The sequence below is a fragment of the Bos grunniens genome, chromosome 8, assembly GCF_055505025.1.
Source record: "Bos grunniens cultivar Pamir isolate PY7600 chromosome 8, Bosgru_T2T1.0, whole genome shotgun sequence".
Lineage (NCBI taxonomy): Eukaryota > Metazoa > Chordata > Mammalia > Artiodactyla > Bovidae > Bos > Bos grunniens.
The window spans coordinates 23,132,248-23,159,658 of NC_141172.1; the positions used below are offsets into that span (position 1 = coordinate 23,132,248).

General features: G+C 43.3%; 1 protein-coding gene and 1 pseudogene across 6 annotated transcripts in view; one reads left to right on the plus strand and one right to left on the minus strand.

Annotated features, from left to right (window-relative positions):
* Positions 1 to 27,411, plus strand: part of SLC24A2 (solute carrier family 24 member 2) — a 292,853-nt gene that overhangs the window by 13,726 nt on the left and 251,716 nt on the right. The window lies entirely within an intron of this gene.
* Positions 6,922 to 13,964, minus strand: LOC147366838 (RAD52 motif-containing protein 1-like; annotated as a pseudogene). Its single transcript, XR_015169359.1, has 2 exons — positions 10,663 to 13,964; positions 6,922 to 6,931 (listed from the first exon to the last, which is right to left on the minus strand). The product of XR_015169359.1 is annotated as an RAD52 motif-containing protein 1-like (transcript).

Below are 27,411 nucleotides of genomic sequence, written 5' to 3' on the forward strand. Positions count from 1 at the left end.
TTTTTACCACAACCCCCACTAAGAAACATATTTTACATCTTGACTCAGTATATACACACACCCATGCACATACACGTACATATGTATATGTTTACATATACATATGAAAATAAAACCTAAGTGGGAGGCAGTTATATATATATATATTATATTTTCTATTCTACTGCAAATACTAGTTTCAACCCTAAAATAGTTGCATGACTCACCAATGGGTTGTGACGTAAGTTTTTAAAAATATCATGTTAAGAAATTCCTATTTCCTCCTTTTTCTTAGTGGGGCTGCCCTGTAGGGATATCTCTCTGATCAAGGGGGCGAATAGGGACAGAAATCCAAACATCACTCTACTGGACAAGCTGCCTGCTGTGGTGTGGGACTGTGGCTTCCCAGAGGAAAGGGTACCTTTTCTTAATTCCACAAAGGTAGCCCTTTATGCTGGAGGTGTCTTTGCTCCTCACCCACTCTGGCTCTGACACTGACTGATTGCAGGGTAAGGAAGGTGCAGATCAAAGCTTGATGTGCTTGCTCCCTGAGCCTCAGCTCATCCTTGGTTCCCGATGAGCTTGTCGTCAGGTGGAAAAGAAATGTGGATGAAACGGGCATGAAATCAGAGAGAAGCAGAACTTGACGAGATGGACGAAGCTGCATTTCAATTAGGTTGGTTACCGTTTTATGAAGGATTGGATTTGTAAACCAAATGATGCAGGCACAGTTCGTGTCCTGGTAAAAGCTGATGGGTCTGGAAAAGTTCTTGGCACCAGACTATATTAATGCCATGTTTACAGCTTTAAAGGATGCACTCAGAATCTTGCATTGACAGGAAGCAAGCCTGGGGAGATGGTGTCCCCTTCATCCCCAAACACTGGCTGTCTAACCTTGGTCCAGGAGCTTTGCCCCAAGCATCTCCTATGAAAATGAAGGGGCTGCCTTAGCTCCACGGTCCCCATGAGCTCTGATACTCTGAGCATCTTCGTTAATGGGAAAGAAACAAGTATACGTCTGTACTTATGGACTGACCTACCAAAGAGGTGGTCAGGTCATGAAGCCCTGAACTTATCACCTTCAGAGTCCTTTTCCAAATAAGAAGGCCAATTAAAGGAGATTAACCCTTTGAAGGGGTAATGTGGGCTTCTTTACCCGTCCATAGGATGTTCTTAGAAAGGATCGAAAGTTGCTGGTGCTATGTAAATAACTTTCTCTTTTACTGCTTGACGGACTTTGAGCTAGGTAGGCTGGTTACAAGTAGAAATACAGGTTTCCCCTTCAGCAGCCTGATTCCTCCCACTTAAACTGTCATCTGTTGACCTAACCACTCGTAGGCTGGGTCAGTTTCATTTTTCCCTGACACCTGATAGCAATGAAAAAGATGGTGAACCACTTTTGTTATTACAGGTGTGTGGTGGGCGCTGAGCATTGGTGCATGTGTTCCAGGAATCTGAGACTTTGTTTCCTGAAAGGGAGGATGACAATTAAGGGTTAACACAATAGAATTATTATTTAAGACTGGGAGTGTGACCCTCCTTGCTGTGTGATCTTGAGCAAGTTACTGAACCTGTCTGGGCTTATGTTTGTTTATCTATAAGAAAAATAGTAGGCTTTCCCTCAGAGGGAAGCTATGAATTTTGATGCAATTGCACAGGAAAAGTGATTAACAGAATACGGTCCCACCCAGCCACGTATATTCTACTCCTGGTCTCTTTTCCTCTGAGTCCCTCCCATTTGCTGCTAGCCTGTTCTCCCTGAGTCCTGTCGTTTTGGGACCTTGCCTCAGCCCCTAGGTCCTCTTCTCTCTGCCTCACAAGCAGCCAGATGAAGGAGCAATTCTCCAACTAATCCCTAACTAATAGTCAAATCCTCAGTGTTCGGACTTGAACCTGCTTTCCCTCTGTTCTTGCAGAGGATTAAGAGAGAAGCAGTTTCCCTGTTATGAAACCGAACCTCACTCAACTACGAAATTCTCTCAAGCCTTCCTGTCACTGCCCTGTAAATGTATTTACTCTTTTCTTATAGACATCATCAGTATTTAATCTCAGCTTGTCACATCTCCATCCGATCGTGGCTGGGCCTTATGTTTGCCAGCATCTGAGTTTTCTGCCTTGGATCAAATTACTCTTCTTGACTCTGGAACTAACCAATCCCATATGCAATATTTGGTGTTTCACTTGGTACCAAGGGTAGAAAGGAAAAGGGTACTGAATACCTGTTGGAAGGTTACTAATGGTGGTGGTGAGGTGTTCATGATTAAAAAAAAAGTCTGGGCGTAAATCAGTCATAAAACTTAGTGGCTTATGTAGGAGAAGGCAATGGCAATCCACTCCAGTACTCTTGCCTGGAAAATCCCATGGATAGAGGAGCCTGGTAGGCTGCAGTCCATGCGGTCGCAAAGAGTCAGACACAGCTTAGCGACTAAACAACAACAACAAAGTGGGTGTGGAGTGGTATCTCATTGTGATTTTGATTTGCATTTTCTTGAAGGACGATGATGTTAAACATCTTTTTATGAACTTCTTGGCTACTTGTATATCTTCTTTGGGGAAATGTCTGTCCACATCCTTTGCTTACTTAAAAATTGGGTTATTTGCCTAACTTCTGAGTCTGAGTTCTTTATATATTCTGGATGGAAGTCCCTTACCATATATGTGATCATAAATTTCTTCTGTTCTGTGGAATAAGGAGTATGTTGCGTGGATGGGGCAGCTTCTAGACTGGGACCATTTCTGTGCTGTTGCATATTGTTCTCCCGGCATCAATTTAGTGCTTTGGAACCTTGGATCAACCCTAAAGCTGCCTGTTCCCTTAAGTTAGTCTTGGGAAAAGCTTGATCCCCTTGAAGCTAAGGACTGGAGGAGGATTTAGGGGTCATTTGAGGTTCAGGACTTGTTGATTATAGAGAACCTGGGAACATGAATCTACTTGAACACTGGACCCAGGATGTTCGTTGTCTAGTTGCTACATCACCCTTTTAAAGGTACTGCTGATCCTTCTCTGTATTGTCTACAAGTGTTTCTTATTATCAAATCCCTTTCCCAACATATTATCCAGGAGCCTTGTCAGGAAAGCAGTCAAATCACAGTCCTTCATTCTCAGATGTGAACTTTGCTTACATGATGTTGTTTGAACCTTGGCACTTAGCTTTATAGATCTTGGTTAGGGGCCAATCCTGCCCATCTACCCGCTCTGTCCCAAAGCCTATAACTTTTCCCACTCCAGGTCCTGGGAGCATTTGCATCCATTTTGAACAAAGCTTTATAAGTATATGGAGCTGCATACAGTAAATAATAATAATACTAGTAATGATCTACTTTGTCATTGCCTAGCATGAATTGTAATTGCACAAACCTAATTAATGAGCACACTCCGAGGGTAAACAGAACTTGGCCATGCAATCCTGCTGTGCACAAAAATGCCCAGTTGATTCAAAGCTCCAGTGATTTTCAGGGGGTCCAGGAAACATCCCCCCTCTTGCTGCTAGCTTGCTTCAGCTGCACAGTGACTGCTGGCATGGTGGATGGAGTTTGGGGGCTGTGAACAAGAGGCTGATTTATTTAAATAGGTTCAGATGTGACAGGCTGCTCATTTGATGCTTACTTTGAAGGGCCATCACAAATCTGCTGTTTTCTGCTGCCTTTTATTTGAAGTACAATTAAGTAGATAGCCACAAATAGCTCTGACCTTGAAAGTCTAAGTAAAGGTGAGAAGTGAGAACAGGCTTAGGAAACATATGTTTTGGCATCTTAATGCTCTGCAAGTCACAGACACTTAAGAAAAATAAATAGAACAGGATAAGATAGTGTTGTGCTTTAGGAAGAAGAATTGAAATGCCCTGGGAAATAGCACCACATGCTTTGCTGGTGGATAATCAAAAACTGTGCTAAAAATTAATCCAGCTCTATCTCATTTCACTGTGTGGCTCTGGGAGACCAGCCCCAAGTGAGTGGTATTGCCAGTGATGCTCAGCCCATGATCACCTTGGATCTGAGTTTCTGCCAAGTGCCTCTCCTGAGCACTGCCTGCTTCCTCTCAGCAGCCCCAATACATGCTTTAGGTTATTTGTTTTTAGTAAAATTGCTCAGAGTCTCATATGACCATTTCAGTTCAGATTCTTGCAAATGTGAATCACAGATTGGACCCATAGTTGAATAGCTTGTTTTGGATATGATCAGCATGGAGCTTCTCATTAAAATTATTAAGGTCCTCAGAGTTGGGTTATAGAGGTTTAAAGAGGTTTTTTTTAAGCTACCTGAAAAAAAATAATATTAAGTATTTTGTGTTCTGTGAACACCTCTTTTCTCTCTTTAACCTTAACCTGACCCAGCAGTTAAAAAATGTTTGTCTGAGTATCTTTCTGACTCATTGGATGGTCATTGTTAAATTTTAGTTTTTATACACCTCTTTTTAAATATGTTTATGTTCCTACAACCTCATTAAATGCTCTGACATTTCATGAGTTATATGTGTTTATCTGTCCCCAATTTTCTACATCAAAAAATGAGAGCAGATGGCTTTTCTGTTGTCTCATAGGATAGTGTGATAATTAATGAGGGGATATCTGAGCTCACGTTCGAATGAAACCACAGACATGAAGAGACAGTGGCAAGTGCTGAGTGAGAATATTAAAAAAATAGGATTAGAGTGATTTCAAGCACATTTTTAGTGTAGGGTTCAAATAAATTGTCTTTAGAGAAGGAATTGCTTGAATGTGAACATCCTGAAAAACTGTTCATGAAGTCAGCTTGAGAGATCAATAAAGCACTTTCTGACAATCTATATTTGTATATAATTGCAGTCCCATAAACTTCCACTTATCTGGAAGTTCAGTATCTAGATGTCCATAACAGAGCCAAGATCCAAAGTCAAAAGGACTTTTGAGCAACCAAATACCAATTTTGAGCAACTCAAATACTTTTGAGATACCAGAAGATTGATGTTCTAATTTTAGACACTTAATCATAAAACAGCTTCTTGAGACTCTTTATAAGAGTCTGTTTATTTTATCATATACAAAATTCAAATAAATTAAGTTGCCTGATTTTCCAGCCATAAAGAATTTAGAAGCAGCAAATGTGAATTGTTTGGGCAGGGGCTGGACAGGGTTCTGAGTTGGGTTAGACTCCTGTGTGCACAGTGACCGCCAAGTCTGTGCTATGCCAAGTTGCTTCAGTCGTGTCCAACTCTTTGCAACCCCACGGACTGTAGCCTGCCAGGTTCCTCTGTCCATCAGATTCTCCAGGCAAGAATACTGTACTGGGTTGCCATTTCTTCCTCCAGGGGATCTTCCCAACCCAGGGATTGAACCCGCGTCTGTTATGTCGACCTGCATTGACAGGAAGATTTTTTACCCCTACCACCACCAGGGAAACCAGATAGCCAAGTCTGCTACTGGCCTATTCAGTGTTTCTAAGCAGGTTAAAAAAGGCTCCCTGCTCTGAGCAGACCTATTAGAAAAGCACACACACCCCTCAAGTGTACAGCTCTATAGGTGCAGGACTTGATGAGCAGAAGACATGTTTGTGCAGAGAAAGGTGCCATCTCCTCTGTGTAGGCAGATACAGGGCCTCCCAGGACTCATGGCCTCTCTTCCTCCTCAGCCATGTGGCTCCAGGCAGTACACGTATAAAAGGCATATGTTGCCTCGTGGGACTTCCCAGGTGGTTCAATGGTGAAGAATCCGCCTGACAATGCAGAAGATACAAGAGGTGCAAGTTCCATCCCTGAGTCGGAAAGATCCCCTGGAGAAGGAAATGGCAACCCACTCCAGTATTCTTGCCTGGAGAATTCCATGGACAGAGGAGCTTGGTGGGGCTACAGCCCACGGGGTCACAAAGAGTCAGACATGACTGAGCAGGCACACACACACATACATACACATGCTGCTCTGTAGATCACATCAGTATGATGTTCAGTGGCAACAAGAATCAGAAGAACTACAAAACCATACAGAAATATATCCATTGGGAGTAACTGCAAATCCAAAACAGAGTGCTTTACCTTTTCATGACAGCTATGGATGTGAAAGTGTTATAATGAGGATAATACCTACAGAAACATTGAGAGAGTCTGAGTCGTGTTCAGTGAGCCTTGTGCTAGAGCCTTAAAGCTTTCATGACAGGTTGTAGGGTAGGAGAGGGATGTCCTACATATTTATGTAACTGGTGACATGACTCAGGTTGATGATGATGGCAGCTTGGCCAGTGTGGCCACAACAGAGGCACTGAAAAGTCATCATATTCTGGATCTCTCTTGAGGGTAGAGCTAACAGCATTTGCTGATGGATTAGATGCAGGGTATGATAAAAAGAGAGAGAGAGAAATCAAAGGTGATACCAAAAGTTTTGGCCTAAGTAACTGGATGAATGGAACTGCCATTTATTGAGATGGAAAGACTTCAAAGGAGCAGGTTTCAAGTGGAAGATAGGAGTTAAATTTTGGATTTAAGTCTGTGGTTTAAATGGTTAAGTTAAACACTAAATGGTATGTTGAGTAGGCAGTTAGAGATGAGTCGGAAATTCAGATTAGAAGTGCACGTTCGGAAATCATAAGACTCTAGATAGTGTGTAAAGCCATGGGACTGAAGAAAATCACCTGGGAGTGAATGTAGATAAGGAGAAGAGGTTGAAGACTTGAGTCTTGGTGTTTGCAGCATTGAAATGGGAGAAAAAGGAGTAGGAGCCAGCAAAGGAGCCTGAGAAGTGGCAGCCAGGGAGGAAAGAAGAAAACCTGGAGAATGGGGACGCCAGGTGAAGAATGCATTTCAAAGGAAAGGAAGTGATTACATCAATTGGTGACCCAGTAGGGTGAAGACAGAGAACTGAACATCAGATTTAGCCTTGAGGAGGTCACTGGTTATTTGACAAGACCAGTTTTGGTGGAGTGAGCTGGGCGAAAACCAGGGTAAAGTGGATTCAAGGAATGAGCAAGTAGGAATTAGAGATACCTGTAAAGGGAAACAAATAAATGGGTGCAAGCCAGGAGAAAATTTTGGTTTAAAAATTGTCTTAAGTGGAAGAAAGAACAGCACATTTGTGTGGTTGTAGCAATGACATAACCGGAGAAGGCAATGGCACCCCACTCCAGTACTCTTGCCTGGAAAATCCCATGGACAGAGGAGCCTGGTACACCGCAGTCCATGGGGTCGCTAAGAGTCAGACATGACTGAGCGACTTCCCTTTCACTTTTCACTTTCATGCATTGGAGAAGGAAATGGCAACCCACTCCAGTGTTCTTGCCTTGAGAATCCCAGGGATGGGGGAGCCTGGTGGGCTGCTGTCTATGGGGTTGCACAGAGTTGGACACAACTGAAACAACTTAGCAGCAGCAGCAGCAATGACATAGCAAAGCGGGGAGATCGGAAGATGCAAAAAGGGGAAGATTGTTGTGGCCATGCCCCTAAGTGGGAAAGGAATAGGAGATTCAGGGTACAAATGGGAGGGTTGACTTAGTAAGCGGGGAAGCCAGGTAATGGCACAGCTGCAGGTAATGAGTGAGTATGTTGGAGAGATTTGTGGACGTTCTTCTTTTGTTTCAGTTTTCTCAGTAAAATCGGAAGCAACAGAGTTCCAAAATTTGATTGGAAAGTGCTCTGATGAGTAATAAAAATCATCTGTCGATCATACAGACATTCAACAAAATGAAGTTGCGTGAATCAGACTAACTTACAAAAATCTGTCCTGCTTGGGAAGCCAAGAAGCAGAGTGATTAACATTAGCCCATCTTATTTTTAAAAGACCACTTTTTTTTTTTTTTTTTTTTTAACTACAGGATACAGCAGGGCATTTATCTGCAGTCAGTGGCCTAAAGGGTGACTTTCTCCCTCCCTCAGGGGCCCAAGCTATGCCAGTACATGGTTTATGGTAGAAATATAGAAGTCAGTGAAACAGAAGCTTTATCAGGACAGGAATTTATTTTGTTCACACTCGAATCCCTATTACACAGAAGTGTACTTCTGTGCTCAGAATAATAGATGCTCAGTAAACAATTACTGAATGAATTATTGATGGCAAACCAAGGGCAACCAAAGCATTTTTCACTTTAAAGGATGGTTACCAATTATTTTAAGTGATCTGTTGCTACATTCTCAATTTTTCATCTTTCAAGCGAGAGTGTCCATATGGCTGCATTGCTGCCTTTTTTTTTCTTCCAAACACTTTATTCTCGAAAACTGACTGCAGAATATTGCTTATAGCTCTGTTTTTATGGGATAATTTCAGAGGCTTTTACTCCATAAATTCACTTTGCAGTTGAAAAGCTGGCAGAATCTCTGTGCAGAATGAAAATCTGCTCTCTGATCTTATCTGGTCCAATCTCATTATTAAATGGTTATGGAGATCATAGAGTTTAATGGGTAAAATGCCGGGCACCATCTGTTGGCATGTTGGACACCTATACCGAGAAACCAGATATGGTTGTGGAATTTCAAAACAAGGTCCTCTGATATTTAAGTTACGCCAACTTGCTACCATATGGCAGGCATAGTAAGAAAGACTCAGAAGCTAAGTGGAAGTTTATGCTTTATATTCCAGGTCTAGGTGCCTGTTTATGGTTGTCTTTTGTTTGATTTTCTTGATAAACTGTAGGACCTCCAAGTAAGCTCATTGTTCTTGATTTCCCTTTGCTCGACAAGATGCAAGTCTCAACATAAATCAGTACGCTGCATATTGATCGCTATCTTGACACAAAATAGCTGTGCAAGCACTTTTTACAGTCTCTCCCAGGAGCCTCCGAGGAAAGGTGCATTGCAGGATGGGGTAAGCTAATGAGGCAAGGTGAAGAGATGATTATACTGCAGTAGAACTAGAGGATGTATTCTAGTTGCAGCTTGCCTTATCAGCAGGAATTATCAGTGAGCCCCAATGATTGGTAAGGTGTAAAATAACTGTCTTGAGGTATTGGACGTGGTGCTCTTTAAGAGGAATCAGCTTCCCTACTGAAAACAAACCAAACCTGGCAGGGGTCTCCCCTCCCCTTGGGCCCTCAGGCCCATAATCCAACTCCATTGAATCACGATGTATGCTACTCCCATAGGAAATTTCGGTCCCAAAGACCACAGAAGGAAACCATACTCTCTTGTTCCTTTTTAGCAAGGACAGTTGATTTTCCAAATAATGCTATATTCTAAATCTTAGGTTTATTTGTTTTTCATTGAAGACTGATGGGGAACAAACTAGAGAAGGTCAGAATTTCACATGAAATAGTCCCAATTGCAAGTCCAGTACAGCCTTCTGACTCTGCCGACAGGTTGCTGATGGTTGTTCTTTCCTTCCCTCTTCCAGAGGAAAGCTTGTGTCGTGTTCATGGGGATGAGCAAAGGGTGACGGGGTCTGGGGTTGATAGGCCCTCCTTGGGTCTGTCTTCTTTACCAACTCACTTCAGGCAAAAGGCTAGACTTAGCTCCATGGGCAGGTCATAGGTTATTTTCTTTTATGCTCTATAAACTAATTCTTCCTGTTTTTTTTGGGGGGGGGGGTTCAAAAACCTTTATGATCTTAGAAATAAGAACTAAGGAATGATGCAGTAAAAGCTGTGGAAACAAAACTGTTCAATCACAATATGATTAAATAGGAAGGCATTAAGGAGGGATCAAAGTGAGTTCAAACCGGGGATAGATACCACTGGACTATACAGGAAATGTCATATTAGAAGCGAGGCAAGTGTCTACTACTTGGGACCAAAATTCTACCAGATACAATGAACAAAGCTTTGGAGAGAATTTTACTGGCCTATGTACCTTTTGGACTACACAGCTTCCCTCAAGGCAAACTACAGCCACCAGGCTTTTCAGTTTAAGGAATTCTGAGTGCATATAAGGAACACCATTTGCATATTCAGTTCAGTCGCTCAATCATGTCCGACTCTTTGCAGCCCCATGAACTGCAGCACACCAGTCCTCCCTGTCCATCACCAACTCCCAGAGTTCACTCAAACTCACGTCCATTGAGTCAATGATGCCATCCAGCCATCTCATCCTCTGTTGTCCCCTTCTCCTCCGGCCCCCATCCCTCCCAGCATCAGAGTCTTTTCCAATGAGTCAACTCTTCACATGAGGTGGCCATAGTACTGGAGTTTCAGCTTTAGCATCATTCCTTCCAAAGAACACCCAGGACTGATCTCCTTTAGAATGGACTGGTTGGATCTCCTTGCAGTCCAAGGGACTCTCAAGACTCTTCACCAACACTATAGTTCAAAAGCATCAATTCTTTGGCACTCAGCTTTCTTCACAGTCCAACTCTCACATCCATACATGACCACTGGAAAAACCATAGCCTTGACTAGACAGACCTTTGTTGGCAAAGTAATGTCTCTGCTTTTGAATATGCTATCTAGGCTGGTCATAATTTTCCTTCCAAGGAGTAAGCGTCTTTTAATTTCATGGCTGCAATCACCATCTGCAGTGATTTTGGAGCCCAGAAAAATAAAGTCTGACACTGTTTCCCCATCTATTTCCCATGAAGTGATGGGACCAGATGCCATGATCTTAGTTTTCTGAATGTTGAGCTTTAAGCCAACTTTTTCACTCTCCTCTTTTACTTTCATCAAGAGGCTTTTTAGTTCCTCTTCACTTTCTATCATAGGGTGGTGTCATCTGCATATCTGAGGTTATTGATATTTCTCCCGGCATTCTTGATTCCAGCTTGTGCTTCTTCCAGCCCAGCATTTCTCATGACATACTCTAAAACCACAATCTGCAGTTTCTGGAATCCATCTGTCTTAGCCTTCTGAATAGCAAGCTTCTGGGTTTTCTTCCTTTTCATAAGGAATGATAATGGCCCTTCTTTCAAGTTATCCAAAGGTTCCTCAGCCATGCCAACTCCTGGACTTCTGCACTCGTAGGATGGCAACACCACCTCTAAAGCACAGAAGAACTTCAGGCTTTGCCTCTGAAGAGGTGCCACAATATCTTCATTTTCCCTTTCTTCTTCAGGGTCAGAAAGATCCTGAAGCTTGATGATCCTTTTTGACCATCCATTGAAACCAAAGTAGTAATTTGCCAATTCTTGGCATCTGGAGCTGTTTAGGGCAAGGGCGTTGTGTTGAACCACCTTATGTTGGGTGCCAAGACGAAATCTTCCCTGGAGATTTCTGGAAAAGCTGCTTCTGGTTGCATGCCTTTTGGGCTCTGTGAGCATCCCTCGCTGAATAAAACTTGATGACGGCATAAAATCCAGGACCGGCCACTGCTGCGTTTGGGAAGACTTGGACCGAATACAGAAGGCCGAACTGGGAGAAGACTGTGAACAGAGAATGAAGGCCTCGGCCATGGGTCCAGAGCTCAGTCCCCACACAAGCAAGGTTTTGTCACTCCCTGTGGGAACCGCAAAAGGTACCAACTCCGCCATCCTACTGTCACCACCTCTTCCTGTTTGGTATTGAAATTACCCTAACATAGACACAGTGGTGAAATCTCAAGTTTCTCTGGTATGTCTAGATCTTTGTCAAGATCTTTACCGGGTTCTTTGTGATTTTAAAAGACTGAAAAATCCCATTGGCATATGGGGGTATATGGGGGTATCTCTTTATTTCAGTTCTGAGTTTCACCTTTCCTTCAAGCTGTTTTTAGACTATCAAAGGATTGTTTCTGTTTTGTATCCACTTTCTGACAAAGAAAAAAACAACATTAGGTGATCATTATTTAAAGCAAGAAGAAGGAAGAGGAAGAAGGGGAGGAGAAGAGGCAGAAGAAGCCAAATAAAAGAAATTACTCTAGAATTTTTTTCCTTTTCTCTTTGCAGCTAAATTTATGAATCAGTGAAGTTTTCTGAGTGTTGATAATATTTTAATGCCACCATTTATTTTGCAACCGTGCTTAGTTTTGTCCAACACATGTATACCTGTGGCGGATTCATTTTGATATTTGGCAAAACTAATACAATTATGTAAAGTTTAAAAATAAAATAAAATTAGAAAAAAAAAATCCTCAGTTTTATCAGCATGCACCGTGCTAAATGCATGACAGACCCTTGCTTGCCTCTTGGGGTACAAAGATAAATGAGACACAACCCTTGCCTGCAGATAATTTACAATTTACCATCATTTGGCCCGTCGGTTGTTCCAGTTGTGAGTTGGCCAATTGAGTACATTGACTGCAGTATTTTGAGGTAAGCATTTCTTTCTTTTCTTTTTTCTCTTTTGGCCACATCATGTGGCTTGTGGGATCTTAGTTCCCTGACCAGAAATTGAACCCAGGTCCTCAGCAGTGAAAACACAGAGTTCTAACCACTAGACTGCCAGAGAATTTTCTTTTTTTCTTTTTTTCATTTCTGTTTTTAGAGGTTGCAGTGGAAGCCTGAGGCATGGATTCCAAGCTCTAGTCTTACTCATTTGTGATACCATTGCCCTCTCCCCTCACAGTTTCTCCTGAACTTGTACTTTTTCTAGGAGGACTCTAGAAAGGTGGTCTTTCTCTGCCTGAGATGAACACATTTGGGTCAAGACCTCTTCCAAAGAGCCTAGTCTGAAATAAAACCAGAAAAACAAAAAATAAAAATCTGGTTTTCTAGTTCCAGAATAATCTGGACCTCCAGTATAATCTTTAGTGCTTGCCAAAGGGAAATTATTATTTAGTCACTAATTCGTGTTCAACTTTTTGCAGCCCCATGGGACTGCAGCATACCAGGCTTCCCTGTCCTTCACCATCTCCCAGAGCTTGCTCAAGATGCATTGACTCGGTGATGTTATCCAACCATCTCATCCTCTATTTGCCCCCAGTAAGTTAGTTGTCACCTAATAACATTCGGAGAAGGCAATGGCACCCCACTCCAGTACTCTTGCTTGGAAAATCCCATGGACGGAGGAGCCTGGTAGGCTGCAGTCCATGCTTAGGGTCAGACACGACTGAGCGACTTCACGTTCACTTTTCACTTTCATGCATTGGAGAAGGCATTGGCACCCCACTCCAGTACTCTTGCCTGGAAAATCCCATGGATGGAGGAGCCTGGTAGGCTGCAGTCCATGGGGTCGCTAGGAGTCGTACACGACTGAGCGACTTCACTTTCACTTTTCACTTTCATGCATTGGAGAAGGAAATGGCAACCCACTCCAGTGTTCTTGCCTTGAGAATCCCAGGGATGGGGGAGCCTGGTGGGCTGCCGTCTATGGGGTCACACAGAGTCGGACAGGACTGAAGTGACTTAGCAGCAGCAATAACATTCTTGCCCAAACTAAGAGCCTACCTGCATCATTCTGTGCCTGGACTCCTGATCTGTGTAAACTGGGAGATAATAAATGGATGTTTTTGTAAGCCTTGACATTTGTGGAAATGTGTTATACTGCAGTAGAAAACTAATCCACCCATGATAGCAACATGAAATAAAGAGCTATCCAAAAATACTGGAATATCAATAGCTAGGTTTTGAGTATTTTCAAAGAATCACCACAGAACATTTAAGCCCATGATTTCCCTCTTCTTGGAAATGCTTTGGAATTTTCTTTTTCTCTTTGTTTCTATAGTTCAAAAAAGGCCTCCTCTACAGAAGGACACATCCATGTGTTTAGGGATTTATGTATCCAGTATGTATTATATATCAACTGTGTATGTGCCTGGCACTCAGGTGGGAATTTGGAGGTGAACTCTGACTGAAGCATGGCCATCGCACACCAGGAGCTTACATAGATGTGAAAGCAGATCATTGCGTATAGTTTGGATGCTCAAGTTTGAAGATTACAGCTGATGACACAGTGCACAGGAAGCAGTAGCATTTGCCTCAGTGATCTGCCACGGGCAGGAGCCTGGCTCTCGGCCCAGTGGACTCATAACCCTGATTGTAATGGCCCATTGCAAAGGGATTGTCTCTTGGAGGTGGACTTACGTTGCCCAAGCTCATTATGACTGCTCTCTATTAATACAAATCCAATTAGAGCCCATTAAAATACAATGAGAGCTACATCTCTAAAATCGAAAGGAAAGCCCAAATCAACAAATCAGTGCCTTATTATCCCCCAGTAGACAAGTACTTAGAAAACCAAATTATCATAATCAGGGTGACAATATATCAATTTAAAATGAGGAATTAAACTGTCAAGTTGACTGGTCTGATGTGGCCTCTGTCAGATGATAGCATCACCATGGATTCAAGAAGTGATGCTTTGAGAAAACGCTTGACAGACTCTTACCGCAGCTGGGAGGACCTTACCGAGCAAAGAGAAACACTTGCTCAGCCAAGATTTCTCTACCCTTGAGAGCCCTTGGACAGGCCTGGCCAACTCCATCTCATTGCAATACTTTAGCCTCTCTGTGCTGTACCTGACCACCTGTTCACACTGTATCTTCATAACAGGGTACAATATAGACTGTTAAGTTTCATCTTAGTTACAGTCACTTTCAATTCTCCTTCTTTAAGGTTACTCCCAAGTCATTTTGTTTTGAATTTGGGATTTTCCTGTACTTTTTACTCCCACATGACAGACAGTCCTCTGGCTTTGTGTTCACAGAGGGCTAATCAATACAAGTGCTGTAGTAGAGGGGTACAGAGGGTTCTATAGGAACTTGGGACAAAAAGAAGCTAACATTTACTGAATTCCTGCTAAGGACCAAATACTGTGGCAAGCATTCTACATGCATCACTCATGTGATCTGTGATAACCCCATCGTGTAGTAATTGGGGATTAAGGAACTTGCTCATAGTTATAGAGCAAGAAGTAGGGCCAGGGTTTAAGCTTAGGGCATCTGAGCCCAGAGCTTATGTTCTTAACTGTGTCTCTTTAGTCTTTTAGTCCTCATATCCACTCTGAATGATGCAGAGGTATATCTGACTGGGCTCAGTTGCAGAAAACAGAGGCCACTCTATTAGAGAAAGAGGGTCTTAATGGGGGACAATATGCCAGCAAATTTGGAAAACTCAGCAGTGGCCACAGGACTGGAAAAGGTCAGTTTTCATTCCAATCCCAAAGAAAAGCAATGCCAAAGAATGCTCAAACTACCACACAATTGCACTCATCTCACACGCTAGTAAAGTTATGCTCAAAATTCTCCAAGCCAGGCTTCAGCAATATGTGAACTGTGAACTTCCTGATGTTCGAGCTGATTTTAGAAAAGGCAGAGGAACCAGAGATCAAATTGCCAACATCCTCTGGATCATGGAAAAAGCAAGAGAGTTCCAGAAAAGCATCTATTTCTGCTTTATTGACTATGCCAAAGCCTTTGACTGTGTGGATCACAATAAACTGTGGAAAATTCTGAAAGAAATGGGAATACCAGACCACCTGATCTGCCTCTTGAGAAATTTGTATGCAGGTCAGGAAGCAACAGTTAGAACTAGACATGAACAACAGACTGGTTCCAAATAGGAAAAGGAGTTTGTCAAGGCTGTATGTTGTTACCCTGTTTATTTAACTTATATGCAGAGTACATCATGAGAAACGCTGGACTGGAAGAAGCACAAGCTGGAGTCAAGATTGCCAGGAAAAATATCAATAACCTTAGATATGCAGATGACACCACCCTTATGGCAGAAAGTGATGAGGAACTCAAAAGCCTCTTGATGAAAGTGAAAGTGGAGAGTGAAAAAGTTGGCTTAAAGTTCAACATTCAGAAAACGAAGATCATGGCATCTGGTCCCATCACTTCATGGGAAATAGATGGGGAAACAGTGGAAACAGTGTCAGACTTTATTTTTCTGGGCTCCAAAATCACTACAGATGGTGACTTCAGCCATGAAATTAAAAGACGCTTACTCTTTGGAAGGAAAGTTATGACCAACCTAGATAGCATATTCAAAAGCAAAGACATTACTTTGCCAACAAAGGTCCGTCTAGTCAAGGCTATGGTTTTTCCTGTGGTCATGTATGGATGCGAGAGTTGGACTGTGAAGAAAGCTGAGCGCCGAAGAATTGATGCTTTTGAACTGTGGTGTTGGAGAAGACTCTTGAGAGTCCCTTGGACTGCAGGGAGATCCAACCAGTCCATTCTGAAGGAGATCAGCCCTGGGATTTCTTTGGAAGGAATGATGCTAGAGCTGAAACTCCAGTACTTTGGCCACCTCATGTGAAGAGTTGACTCATTGGAAAAGACTCTGATGCTGGGAGGGATTGGGGGCAAGAGGAGAAGGGGACGACAGAGGATGAGATGGCTGGATGGCATCACTGACTCGATGGATGTGAGTCTGAGTGAACTTCAGGAGTTGGTGATGGACAGGGAGGCCTGGCGTGCTGCGATTCATGGGGTCGCAAAGAGTCGCACATGACTGAGCGACTGATCTGATCTGATCTGGGTGCTTACAGAAATCACTGGGAGGGTGAAAGGAGCAGGCTGTGTCTCTAGGAATGACTCCCAGAACCCCTCAGTAAGACTGGTCTGCCCAGAGAGCTGCTGTATCTGCCACAGTCAGGAAGGTGAGCAATCAGGAAGCCACCATGGGAACTTGTGCATTATGCACCAAGTCACCAGTGCCTCACCTTTTATTCAGTAGTTATGATCCTAGTCATTAAAAACCACAGGTTAATTAAAAAAATTCTCCCCATGATTTCCAGGAGAAAGAGAAGAAGTAGCAATGATATAGCCTCTCACTCTCACCTTCTCAGTGTTATGTGAGTCTCTGCTCAGCTAAACCCAAATAGCACCCTGTACCCTAGCTGCAAGGGAGGCTGGAAATGTTGTTTCTGACCTTTGCAGCTCAGGAAGGTGTACTAGATGGAACCAATGGGACAGATGCTGAATGCCAGTCCCTGTGTCAGTGAGGAGTCCCAGGCTCAGAGGGGGATGTGCCTCAAGTCACATGATGAGAGAGGTGGCTAGCCAGGCTCTCACTGAATTTGTGATGCTCTAAACTCTGTGTTCACTGTCCTCTCCACTGCCTAACTCAGCCTGGTAAGGGAATGAGTGCTTATGAGGGCTTCTTCTTGGAGAACCTGGATTTTGAAGGAAGGGTGGACTGTGGTTCCCGGAAGGTAGGCAGTGGGGCAGGGTCCTTGGAGGCATGTGAATCCTTCCTCCTAATCTGCCACTTTGACCCCTTTTTCAGAATCTCAGAGGAATCAGTGCTGTGGCTTACTGTGGTGAAAGCTAAGTAGTGAGCCTTCTCATCTCTAATGTAGCTTAAATTGTCAATACTGTGGAAAGGCTTGGGGGCTCCAGTTTTTCCTTTATTTTTCTTAAGACTTATTTTTCTTGCATGCATGTTCAAATATACAATTTAATCAATCATTTACATAAATACTGCTTGGTTCTCTCAAAGAAGCTTGGAGGTTGTAGTAAGCGAGAGAGACTGGCAGCTGCCAATTGCTGGAATCAGAAGGGACTCTTGAGGGCATCCCCTGCTCCAGTAGTGACAGTGAATCTAGGAAGAGATTCACTCTTCCCATCAAATCTACCTTCAGATGCCACCGGATGCCAATCTGGTCCTCAGCTTTGTCTTCTCACTAGTACATACCTTTGGTAGGATAGTAGTTTTGAAGAAGTAACTTATTCTAGAGAGGTGGTGACTGAGTAGGCAGATACTCTGCTTGATGGACAAAATGGGGAAATACTAAATTAGGAAGTAATAAAGGAAACTGAAACTTGGAGGTTCGGATTCCACTGTTTACAGTAATGTAATTTAATTAATTCCTTAAAAAACAGAAATGAAAACAGTATCATAGGAAGCTGGTTGCTTACAAATAGATTGTGCCAGTATAAATGAAAAGTGCTCCATCATATAGGAAGTGGACACACTATTTGGGGATGTTAAGAGTTTAGGTTCATTAATATTTTCCATGTTCTTAGCTCTGCTCACCAGCACTTAGAACTCTCTAGAATAAAGCTGTCTCAATTCTTAAAAGCTTTATTGATTGCCAACACAAAAAATATTCAGGGTTTTTAAAATTCTGGGACTTGGGAATCTTGAGAAATTAGGTGAGCTGTCCTTGCGGAGCATCAGTTGAGTGAGAGTGGTTCGATGAGGTTGATTCAGCTGTGTGTTCCTGTCCTTGCTGCCTGCTGAGTCAGGGGAATCACTGGGGGTCTGAGGACATCAGAAGGTGCTTTTGTGTCTTCCCACAGGGCTCTTCTCCATCTAGCCAGAGTGTGCAAAGAAAAGGAGAGGATGAGATAAAAGTGAATGTAGGTCTAAATGCCACTCCTGGCACCTGAGAGATTAGGGAAATCCTCCTTGGAAAGCTGAAATTTAAGAATTCTGGCGTTTCCATTTGTCTTCCATTTGACATGTGTCCTCATTTATTCTGCTAATACATGTAGAGAATTTTGAGCATAGTATAGCAGGTAAGAGCCTAGATACTGGCACCAGATTGCCTTGTTTCAAAATCTTTCTTAGCCACTTATTATCAGCATGAACCTGGGGAAGTCACTTAATTTCTCTGTTCCTCAGTTTCCTCAGTTGTAAAACAGTTATGATAACAATACTTACTTCTGAGGATTGTTGTGAAGATTAAGTGAATAGATTACTCAAACATGCATGCGTGTGTGTGTGTGTGCACGAGCGCACACACACATACCGTCCTCCTTTAGAAGTATTAGCTATTATTGTTGATGTGGATTCTTCTTTCCCAAAATTGCATGAGGTAGGTATTCATTAAGGCTATTTTGCATATGAGGAAACAAGGCTCGGTGAGTTTAAGGAGCTTGCGCAAAATGACAGAGCTTATAAAGGGCTGGGGCTCAGCTGGTAAAGACTGCCTGCAATGCAGGGACCCAGGTTCAATTCCTAGGTTGGGAAAATCCCCTGGAGAAGGGATAGTCTACCCACTCCTGTATTCTTGGGCTTCCCTGGTGACTCAGACTGTAAAGAATCTGTCTGCAATGTGGGAGACCTGCATTCAGTCCTTGGGTTGGGAAGATCCCCTAGAGTCAGACACGACCGAGTGATTAAGCACACAGCGCATAAGGGGTTAAGCCCAGATCCAACTGCCTGGGATTGCATGGCCTGTGCTAAACAGCATCTTCAGTCACCATGATGATCATTCCGACAGATTTAACCCTTGAAGGTACCACCATGTTCTTATTTCAGCCATAGGGAGTCCATGTCTTTCCTCATTGGGGTCAGGCTGTAACCCCTCAGTTCATGGGTTGGAATTGATCTCTCCTGCACTGTATAAACCCCACAATGGGCCCGTGTTTTATTCCTCCTAATACTTCTATAATAACTCACCTTTTTAGGTCTTTATATCTGAAAAACAAAACCCCCTGCCTTCTTGTCCTTATCCCAGATCAAGTCCTCATTCTTTCTGCATCAAGTTTCTCTAGTTTCTGTTCTTTTCTTACTTCTTCCCTGGCAAGCCACAAGCACTGATGCCACTAAATACCTGTCAGGCACTCATCAAATGAACATTTTTAAGGTCAAATGCTGCCTTTTGACAACTCTTTGACTACGTGGAAAGCAGTTACTGCAGTACACATTCTAATTTTGGCAAGAGGATGATTTCAGAGAAGCAGCTGGTGCACCAAGAGAAACAGGGCCAGTTCTGTCTTTGGAGAAGATTAGGCAGAATCACAGTGCATGTGCTCAGAAATGTCTAATTCAGCCAGAGCCTTCCTCTGTTGTCTGGTAAAGTTCATGCCCAGATTGGAAAGGAGCCATATCTGCCACCTTTTCCCACCCCTGACCTCGAGCCAGGCATGTGCTAAGGCAAGAACACAGTCCTCATCAGCAGTGCCCAGGAAGGAGGCGATGCAGCATGTCCAGTGGCCCTGGTGCTGAACTCTTCTACTGGGGTCTGATGTTTCATGTGGGACTTGGGGGCATGGGCCACAGAACGTTAGAGCCCCAGCTGTCAGAGTCTGGCTGCCTTTTTCCCCCTCCAAAATTCTCTGGCTTCTCTCCTCTACCTCCAACATGGGTTCAAGTTTCATAGGATGGAGAAAGTAGATGAGGGATCGTCAGAGCTGGCTGTACATTAGAATCACCCAGCTCCTCTGGGTCTGCCTACCTAAGGTTCTGAGTCACTGATTCTTTGCCTGAGCATCAGTGTTTTTACAAAGTTTTTCAGGTGCTTCTACTTTCCAGCTGAGTTGAAACCACCAGACGTGGTGCTTTGGCCAGCCCTTCACATTTGGGTTCAGTTTCTTCTAGCAAATGGATATAATAAGAATACTGGGTTTTTAGGGTTCTTGTCAGGACTAAAGAGTTAAAATAGATGAAGGGTCTAGAAAACTGCCTAGCACGTAAGCTGGTATTAGCCATAATAATCAGTACTGCTATAATTATTATAGCCAGTGCTTATGCAGAGTCCCAGGGATTCAATAAAGCTAGCAAGTCTGTGCCCCCAGAGCTCACGATCGATCCTCTGGGGAAGACAGACCTGCCCCTGCCACACTCAGGGCAAAGGTGAGTCTCAGAGTGAAGGCAGGTCCATGTGCTGTGGGGGTACAGGGAGCAGCTAGCTCTGCCCCACAGAAGGAAACAGCTTAACAGAAGCAGGTCTACTGCTTGAGCAGAGTCTGGAAAGACAGACTTGCCATACAAAACGCAGGGTAGATGGAGGACATTCCAGGTAAAAGAACAGTCTGTGCAAAGCCATCCTGACGTGAAGGAGCATCAGATGGCAGACAACTGGCCGGTAGCTGGGGCCCTTCTGTTGTTGGGGAGAAGTGCTGGTCAGGAGGCTGGAAATGAAAACCACTGCCAAACCTTGGAGGACCTGTATGCCTGCCCTGAGGCAAGTTAGATTTTATTCTCTAGGCATGAAAAGCCACTTAGGTTTTTAAGAAATGAAGCTGCTGCTGCTGTTTAGTTGCTAAGTCATGTCTGACTCATGGGACCCCATGGACTATAGTGCATCAGGCTCCTCTGTCCACGGAATATGTTATTAGAGTTGCTATTTCCTCCTCCAAGGGGTCTTCCCGACCCAGGAATCAAACCCACACCTCCTGCATTGGCAGGTGGAGTCTTTATCACTGAGCCTCCAGGGAAGCCCTAAGAAATGGAGAAACATCCTCAACGTTGTGTTTTTGAGAGTGTTAGTCACTCAGTCATGTCTGACTCTCTGCGACCCCATGGACTGTAGCCTGCCAGGCTCCTCTGTCCATGGGATTCTCCAGGCAAGAATACTGGAGTGGGTAGGCATTCCCTTCTCCAGGGGATCTTCCCAACCCAGGGATCAAACCTGGGTCTCCCGCATTGCAGGCAGATTCTTCACCATCTGAGCCACCAGGGCATTTTTGAGAAGAGAAAAAAAGAGGAAATGGCTGGCAGGGGAAGAGGGTGTCATTAAGACCTTTCTGCTGATGTGGAGGTGAGGAGTGATGACAGCTTGAACTAAGGGACAGGTGGGAGGTGGTATGACTGGAGAGACATCTCAGAGGCAACCTTGCAAGGCATTGGTATTTGACTCAGCAGGGTAAGAGAGGCTGGCAGCCTGTGGGTGTTGGAGCCTTTGTACGTTGGCTGTAGCTGAGGCAGGAGTTAACGGAGGACAAGTGGGTTTGGAGAAGAAGAGAATGAAGGAAGTGTTGAGCATGCAGCATGTGAGAGCCTTTTGGGCTACCCAGGTGGAAGATGTTTAGAAAGAGGTATTCACTGGGCAGCTGAGAAGGAAAAGAGGGATTGTGCCCCTCAGCCTTCCTAGTCTTCTCTGTAAATCTGCCCATCTTCTGGACATCTGTGAAAACCTCTGGTAACCAGCTTCAAAAACTAGAAATCAGTCTTGTCAAAGTCTCCTTCCTTGAACCACCTTCCCGACACCAGCAATGGATCCTCCTTGTCTGGGAGGCATGGGTGACAGAGATTTGTCTTACTTGAGTTCCTAGAGGATCTAGGAGCTGTATGTGTTGCCCCTCAAATAAGTATACTCTTCCACTGGGCTTATTGGACAAAGGGTATCCAAGATGGAAGAGTTTGGTTTCTGGTCCTTGTAGTAGAATGTGCTATTGTGCAACCCCAGCTTAATATTGAGAAAGAAAAATGTTACCAAGTCCCACATGTGGCTATGTGAACGAGCTGCTCCTGCATGACCTTGAACCCCAAAGATCCTCACCTAATTAGGACTGCCAGATAAAATACTGGATGATGCATTGGTCCAATTTTAGGTAAACAGTGAATCATTTCTTAGTATAAGCATGTCCCCAATTACATGTGACAAGCTTGTACTAAAAATGATTCTGCATTTATCCACAATACAAATTTAACTGAGCATCTTGGATTTCTGTTTGGTAAATCTGACTACCCTAAACCTTGTCTACCTCAGATATTTCTTGTAATGAGTAGAATCTCTTCTAATAAGAAATAATGGACTCCTTTTGCCTTTAGCCCAGGGAGATAAACCGAACTCACTTCCTGAGTACTCTTGCTCTGGTTATTAGCCCACAAGGCAGTAACTCAGTTTAGTATTTTTTAACCTCTGGTGGTATTTGGTTCTTCCTTTGAACACCTGTTTTTTTTTTTTTTTTTTTTAAAGACCCAATCGAATATAAAATACAGTCAAAAAAAAGATCCTGATTGGTTTAATAGAATTCAGACAGGGACAGAGATCAAAAGAAATGTATGCTATTTCTCTATTTGCTTTAAACCAAATTAGTAAATACCTGTGTTTTGCTCAAGGGAATTCTGGGGATCTGAATTGTGTTCCTGTTTATTTTCCTTGTTGTTTATTTAACCTTTCTCACCTAAGTAACCTGAGCCGAGCTCAAGGAAGAGGGGTGAGCTGCCTGGGTGTCCGGAAGGTACACACCAGTCCTGCAGATTCCTGAGACTCTGAGGGGCTTATTGATAGCATCTGGAAATAACTCTGGAAGCTGCTGTGCCCATCAGACATGGCACATCCTGTACCGCAAGGTCTCAGGAGAGGGAGGTTGTACAATCTGGTGCCGCAGCCTGTTCCAGAGAGGAGCAGGTCCTTTTTTTTTTTTTTGAAGTAAGTTCTTGTTTTGGTTTAGCACAAACTCACTTCCTCTTTCACTGTCTCCCTTTGAAATGAGGGAGGGCTGCTGTTATTCTCTGCTGCAGCTGAACTGTACCTTGGGCTTCTTCCTTCCTTTTACACCTAGAGGTGCTTCGTCCCTCATGGCTAGCCAATGCCATTGGGAGACTGGGAAGATCTTTGAGCTGTGTTGGTAAAACGCGGAAAGGAACAACAAAAAAGAACTGGGCCTAGCTTACCTAAAGAGGCTGACCAGTATTGCTGAACAATTGGGTTAAATAAACAAGGCCGTAATTTTCACACCAACTAGCCACATCCAGCATCGGATCCTGCAAAATCCTTACTGCTCACCTGGGACTATAGGGAAGTTTAATTAAACATGCTCATAAAGGTGCCCTCAGCGGTTTTTTATACCACTTACCCCACTACAGCAGTGGAAGGCCAGTCTTAAAAATTCCTGTCTCCCTTCTGTGTTGTTTCAGAGGGAAGCAAATGATGGTTTGTTGTTTGGTTGAACATAAGGAAACCAGTGTCTCATGATAAAGAGGGAAATCTCCCTGCTCGTCTGTGAGGACTGGTGGGAGCCAGAGAGCCGAAACCTTGGATCTGCTCTCCTGCACAACATATTTATATCCGCTTCAGCTGAGCTGTGTGAGCCGCTGTCCAATGCTAATGGCTCTGGGTATTTGTCTTTAGTAAATAATTCAGTAAATACCCTGGGAAGCACACGTAACATTTGCTGTCGCAGATCTCTTTTGTGAATGTGCAGCTTTTGCAAGACCAGAAAATAGGGAAAACCATGCAGGCTCAGAGGTGGCGAAGCAGGCGAGTGTCAGCCCTGAGCACAGGCTCAGAAAGAAGACTTCCTGAGTTTGGCATCCGGCTGTGGCAGCACTTGCTAGCTCTGTGGTCTGCAGCAATTATTAACCTCTCTGTGCTTCAGTTTCCTCACCCGTGAAATGCACTGAGTTGTGGGGGTGAAATGGATTCATACAGAGCAGCTCCAGTGGGTCCCTGGCACACAGATCACCTTTGTGCGTGTGTGTCTGAACCATTGTAAGTGTGTTTAATCAGCCTATGATGCTACGCTCCTTTGCTCTCTCCTGGGGTCATGTGAAGTAGGTGGAAATTCGTGAGTCATGGAAGATGTTCCTAGGGGATGTTAATTGCCAGAGAAGGCAAGGAGAACTGCTTTGGCTAATCTCATGAAAGGCAGCATGGTATGTTAGGTAATAAGCTGTTTGTGATTAACTGCTCGCAAGTGCCTATCACACACTGGACATAGGGCTAACACTTCACCAGAAAAATTACGACCTTTTAAATTTAACCTAGTTGTAGGTAGTATCATTGTCCCTGTCTGACAGGTGGGGAAACTGAGACTTAAAGAGGTTATGTGTGCCAGTTTAAGCTCCCTGAGTCATACAGCAAAGGAACCCTGTGATAGCCTAGAGGGGTGGGAGATAGAAGGGAGGCTCAAGAGGAAGGGAACACATGTATACCTATGGCTGATTCATGTTGAGATATGGCAGAAACCAACACAATATAGTAAAGCAATTATCCTTCAATTAAAAATAAAAAAGTTAAAATAAATTTTAAAAAAGAAAAAAGAGGTTATATGTACATGGATCAACTTGCAAAAGGTAATATAGGGCAAAAAAAGCAAGTTGCGTATATACTTTATGAAACCATTTATAGAAATGTTTTAAACATGCATATGTATATATGTATATACTGAGAGTGAGAGACAGGAAAGGTATAAAAAGTGCATGGGAATGATAAAAGAGGGCGAGGGTAAAAGAGGGAAACAGGAAAAATGTTTTATTTCTTTCAAATCATTGTCAATATGGCAAAATGTTGGAATCTGAATGTCAGGCGGTAGATTCACAGGTGATCATTATATTTGCTATACCTCTTTGAATGTTTAAAATATTTCACAATTTTAGATAGAGGTTACATCAGCTATCTGAAGAGTGCCAGTGCGGTACCGACGCACAACAGACACTCCACAAATGGGATTGTTCTTGTCAGGAGGCTTTGTTCCCCTAACACTGCTCTGAAATAGAACTTTGTTTCATTGTTTGATTTATATTCTGAAGTGAAGATCCAGTAGTGTTAGGAACTTTTACAAGAACCCCCCCAAAGGAACTCAGAACACCTTTGCAAATGTTCTTGCTAACCAATGAGATAAACAAATGTAGCTAAAAATGAATGTCTTTAAATGCCTAAAAAAAGGCTTTTGTCAGAAATAGCACTTTGCTTGACCTCCGCATGAGTCTTCTTCAGGCTTTTGGGCCTTCGCTTTTTATTTCTGTATGTGAGTTAAGGAAGTAAAGAAGGGGATACTGGGTTTTAGAGGAATGCCAGAATCGGGAAAATAATTCTCTGGGTCCATAAAAAAATTAAGAGTTTCCCATCGTGTGCCTTTGGGTATATTTTTCTAATTTTTGGCTTATTGCGGGAGCCATAACACACTGGGCTGTTATGGTATTGGAGAGTATTTTTATTATTGGGTTTTATTATGGGTAGTCAGAGTGAACCCATACTCACTCTCTGCAGTTGACATTGCCTCTGGCACCCCTAAGAGCATAGGGATACTGACTATTTTCATATCAATTTAACAATGCTGCCTGTCACGGCTGCTCGAAAAAATCAGCAAAGCTGATTTTTCATTTACATTTTGCATCTCCTTTCAGAGTTACTTAAAACTTTGAACAATAAATAAAATAATACTCGAGACTTCTAATTTATGATTTCCTCCAAAAGTTGGCATAGGCTCTGAAGACAAGGGTGCTGCTTCTCTCCTGATGATATCATGTGATGGATAAGAGCGCTGCGCCTGTGCCCCTGTGTGCCCTTGCACTTAAAGGAAAAGAAGGTAAAGAAAATGTACAGTAACAGATGATGGAATTCTCGGTGGTTTTTTCATTTCTTCTATGGTAGTTTCTATGCTTACCAGCTTTTCTGCAGCTAATATTGTTGACTCTTGCAAGTCAGAAAAAAAAATGCTATTTCTGAAACACAGAAAAAAGAGAAGAAGCTGTGATTTATGTCAGGAAGCCAGATTAATAGTCTTAACTCTGACGCTGTACTTACTGCGATTTTAAGAAATCACTTAACCTCTTATTGCTGGTTTTCACTTTTATAAGATGGCCAGATGAAGATCATAAGCTTCTTTGGCTTGCTCTGCCTAATGTGTAGGACTCTTATGTGCAGAAAGTAGATGATAAAGTGTGAAAACCCTTTAATTTAAAAGTGCTCCATCAGGGCTTCACTGATGGCTCAGTGGTAAAGAATTTGCCTGCCAATGCAGAAGACACAGCTTCAATCCCTTATCTGGGAAGATCTCATATGCTGTAGAGCAACTAAGCCCATGTGCCACAACTATTGAGCCTGGGCCCTAGAGCCCAGGAGCAACTAGAGAGTACCCCCCGCTGGCCACAACGAGAGGAAAACCTACACAGCAACGAAGACCTAGCACAGTGAAAAATAGATTAAAATTTTTTTTAAGTGCTCCATCAATGCAGAAATGTTCACTGACATGTAGGAGAGGGAATGAAGTTGTAGGGCAAGATACAAACAGATTAATTTCCCTCACACAGAATTCTTCCTCCTCCATGAACTCAAGGGCAGATATATTTTAGGGCTGCTGCTGCTAAGTCGCTTCAGTCATGTCCGACTCTGTGCGACCCCATAGACGGCAGCCCACCAGGCCCTGCCATCCCTGGGATTCTCCAGGCAAGAACACTGGAGTGGGTTGCCATTTCCTTCTCCAATGCAGGAAAGTGAAAAGTCAAAGTGAAGTCGCTCAGTCATGTCCGACTCTGTGCGACCCCATGGACTGCAGCCTACCAGGCTCCTCTGTCCATAGGATTCTCCAGGCAAGAGTACTGGAGTGGGGTGCCATTGCCTTCTCCGTATTATAGGGCAGTGGTTCTCAAACCTACAGGCATCAGATTCACCTGGAGGGCTTATTAACACAAAATTGCTGGATTCACTCTCAGAGTTTCTGACTTAGTAGGTCTTGGGAGGAACATGAGATTCTGCATGTCTAGAAGGTTCCCAGGTGATGCTGATATTACTTCTGCCAGGAGCACTTTGAGAACCCCTGTTTTAAGGATGCACAAAGATATATACATCACACAGGTGTACCAGTATTTGGTGACCAGAAGCTTCCTGGTGACCCTCAGGAGTACACTTCAAGCAGAGTGCAAAACATACAGAAGTTGATTAGAGAAGTCATGCGTGTGGAAAAGAAATCAACAATTATAGACTAGATGTTTGGCAAGTTTCGAGAGTGGAATAACATTCAAACAGGAAGCAGAGTCAAATGAATGTTTAAAGGAGACATTATGGTTGGGGCCCACAGGGTACTTGGTTGACTCACTCAACCCATCTTTTGAATTGTTCCATCTTTTTAATTAGTGGCCACCATTTAAAAGTTACCAGATTGCATATGGAAATCTAGATTCCTGTCTGCTTTTGAAAAGTCAGAGCATGTGTTTTCACATGGCAATAGTCAGTTGGACCAAGTGATAGCTGCTCCTTCTGGCTGAGGCATATGCTTTGGGGTGAATCAGTCCCCATCTAGTCCTTCCCTCTTTTAAATGACCCACCAGATCTCTATGAGCAGATGAG